At 44.8% G+C, this 3,252-nt stretch overlaps 1 long non-coding RNA gene across 1 annotated transcript; it reads left to right on the top strand.

Moving 5' to 3' along the window:
• Positions 1–655: 655 nt before the first annotated feature.
• LOC147379300 (uncharacterized) lies at positions 656–3,008 on the top strand. The gene is made up of 2 exons (XR_015160097.1): positions 656–735; positions 1,170–3,008. It is a non-coding gene; the product is annotated as an uncharacterized LOC147379300 (long non-coding RNA).
• The last annotated feature ends 244 nt before the right edge of the window (positions 3,009–3,252 follow it).

Raw genomic sequence — 3,252 nt, 5'->3', positions numbered from 1 at the left:
GCTTCCCCAGTGACTCAGCGATAAAGAATCAGCCTGCAATGCAGGAGAAGCAGGAGATGCAGGTTCAATTCCTGGGTTGGACAGATACCCTGGAGGCGGGCATGTCTAACCCACTCCAGTATTCTTGCGTGAAGAATCTCATGAACAAAGGAGCCTGGCAGGCTACAGTGCATGGGAATGCAAATGATTGGACACCACTGAAGCGACTCAGCTGGTAAAGAATCCGCCTGCAATGCAGGACATCCTGGTTCGATTCTTGGGTTGGAAAGATCCCCTGGAGAAGGAATAGGTTGCCTACTCCCGTATTCTTGGGCTTCTCTGGTGACTCAGACGGTAAATAATCCGCCTGCAATGTGGGAGACCTGGGTTCAATCCCTGGGTTGGAAAGCTTCCCTGGAGGAAGGCATGGCAACCCACTCCAGTTTTCTTGCCTGGAGAATCCCTGTGACAGAGGAGCTTGGCGGGCTACAGTCCATGGAGTCACAAAGAGTCGGACATGACTGAGCGTCTAAGCACGAGAACAAGAAGGGACTGGGCGCGCGTGCACATTCACAACAGACAGGGTCAGATTAGATAGTTTGTCCCCAAGGGCAGTCTTTGTTAAGAACAGAATGCTGTGGTATATTTCAAAATAGTTTCTTTTCCCCTTCTCCTCCAGGAAGCACAAGGAGATTTTTCTTCAATATTTACTTTGGGGACCTGGTCAAGCTCCTGGAGGAAAACCTTAACAATATTGTAAGTCCCTCTATGACTGGATCCTCCTGGAGTTTTTAACCCTCAGACTTGTTCTCACTTGGCCTCCAGCAATTCATCAATTACAGATCAGGTTTTCCTACCTTCTAAGGGTGATTTCCATTCCCCAGTCTTTGCTCTGGTAAGCAGCGACTCCCTGTGTTTGCTTGTCTGTCTCTTCCATTTGGGGTTTACACTGTGTCCTCCCTGCTCTTACAGATCCAAGAAGAATCATTGATTTTTCAGTCTGTTCAGCTTTTTGCTTGTTAGGACAGAGTGGTGAGTTTCAAGTTCCTTATGTGCAGAAACTGTTGTAGATCTTATTAAACACCAGTGTCACTGAGAAAGCTTTTTATTCAAGGTGGAGGAATTTAAAATATATCAAGAGACTCTGGATAGCCACTGAGTTCTAATTATTAATCTTTCTCTCTGTCCAGGAGGATCAAAGCAAGCATGAAGTGCTTGGTTGAAGTGAAGGATGGGATGAGAACTAAGAGAAAGTCTTGCTACAGTCACTAGGCTGCCCAGACAGGATCCTGCTGCTGCTGCAGGAGAATGACTTCAGTCACTTCAGTCGTGTCCAACTCTGTGTGACCCCATAGACAGCAGCCCACCAGGCTCCCCTGTCCTGGGATTCTCCAGGCAAGAACACTGCAGTGGGTTGCCATTTCCTTCTCCAATGCATGAAAGTGAAAAGTGAAAGTGAAGACGCTCAGTTGTGTCTGACTCTTAGCGACCCCATGGACCACAGCCTACCAGACTCCTCCGTCCATGGGATTTTCCAGGCAAGAGTACTGGAGTGGGTTGCCATTGCCTTCTCCCTGGCCTCCCTTAAACCTCTATCTCTACAATCCTTAGAAAGGCAACATCCATAATGAAGGAACTACCTTCCCTCAGACTCTATCCTCTATGTGGCAGTATCTATAAAATAGGTATATTGCTAGTCAGTAAAGCTTCTGGGGCTTTCCTGGTGGTTCAGTGGTAAAGAATTCATCTCTAATGCAGGAGTTGCAGGTTCAATCCTGGGTCAGGAAGATCCACTGGAGAAGGAAATGGCATTCCACTCCAGTATTCTTGCCTGCAAAATTCCATGGACAGAGGAGCCTGGCAGGCTACATCCATGGGGTCACAAAAGGGTTGGACATGGACGTGACTTAGAGACTAAACAACAAATCTGCTCAGATTATTTTCTCTGAGTAGATAATGTGTAATTATTTTTCTCCATAAATCTCAAGTAGATATCAAATGCCAATTCTTTCTTTCTATCTCATTTTTAAATGAATGAATGAATGAATTTTTGGCTGCACTGGGTCTTTGTTGCTACAGGCAGGCTTTCTTTCCCTGTGGTGCGTGGGCTTCTTAGTTCTTTGGCTCTTCTTGTTGCATAGCATGGGGCTCGAGGACACACGGGCTCAGTAGTTGTGGCACACAGTCTCAATTGCCCCTCAGTTGCTCAGTGGCACGTGGGATCTTTCCAGACCAGGGATCGAACCCATGTCATTTGCATTGGCAGGCATATTCTCAATCACTGGACCACCCGGGAAGTTCCAAGTGCCAGTTTTTTCTATCGGTTAGTTTTATCTCTCTACTCATTTTTTGAATAGGAAGAGATGAAGTATGATCTGTCCTATATATTGAGAGTTTTAGGAAAACAGGCTGTTCTACCTAGGAAAAAAGTCAAAACCACAGTTTATTTATATTTTTAAGTAAAAATCAGCCAAAGAAATAATACAGTGTTTTTGTGTTGCTGATGATATCGTAGTGTCTTTTTTTTTTTTTAAACTTCTGCTATAGTCTGGTAAAGGATCTACAACCCTGTGATGAGAGAACTGTGTTCTCATAGAGAATGGAAGAGATAGAGAGCCTGTGCCTCCAAGTATAATAGAAGAGCCTCCTGGCTTTGCGGTATCTCCAGTCAATGAAACCACAAGGTGAGATCATTCGGAACATTTTATATTAACTTAGGGCAGGCTAGATAAGAGAGAGAAGCAAAACTTTAAAATACAATCTGGTTTAATCAAAACCAGGGAACCATGAACTGTTTGGGACTCAGAAGGAAAAAAGAGAACTTAAAAGTGGTGGTAATATACAGGCACCCAATGCTGCTCTCTGTAACAGCTTCTGCTTAATGGGAAAGCTGTGGGTTTTTTCCCCGAGGTAAAGATAGCCAATCTGATTAGGGATCTGGCTAGAACAGGGAGTGTACTCTGACCCCTGGAAGAAGGTTTTGCCCTCTCAGGAAGCCTCACCACATCCTATGTGTACATTGGATGACTAATATTTATTATAGAGTCATGTGATGGAACAATGAACAAAGGTTGTTCCTGGTCACCGTAGGTCCGTCACCACAATCGCTGCTCTTGTGGAATGTGACATATTGCCCGCCTCCTAGGACAGTTTTTGAGTCACAAGCAAATGCTATTTTATAAATACAACTCAGAACCTCCCAAGGATGTATTAGGACAACTTATCAAACATATTGCCTGCTCACCCTGACTCTGAGTTGCCAAAGGATTCTCC

The sequence above is a fragment of the Bos grunniens genome, chromosome 1, assembly GCF_055505025.1.
Source record: "Bos grunniens cultivar Pamir isolate PY7600 chromosome 1, Bosgru_T2T1.0, whole genome shotgun sequence".
Lineage (NCBI taxonomy): Eukaryota > Metazoa > Chordata > Mammalia > Artiodactyla > Bovidae > Bos > Bos grunniens.
The sequence above is the reverse complement of the archived record's forward strand: the minus strand, read 5'-3'. Positions and strand labels throughout refer to the sequence as shown.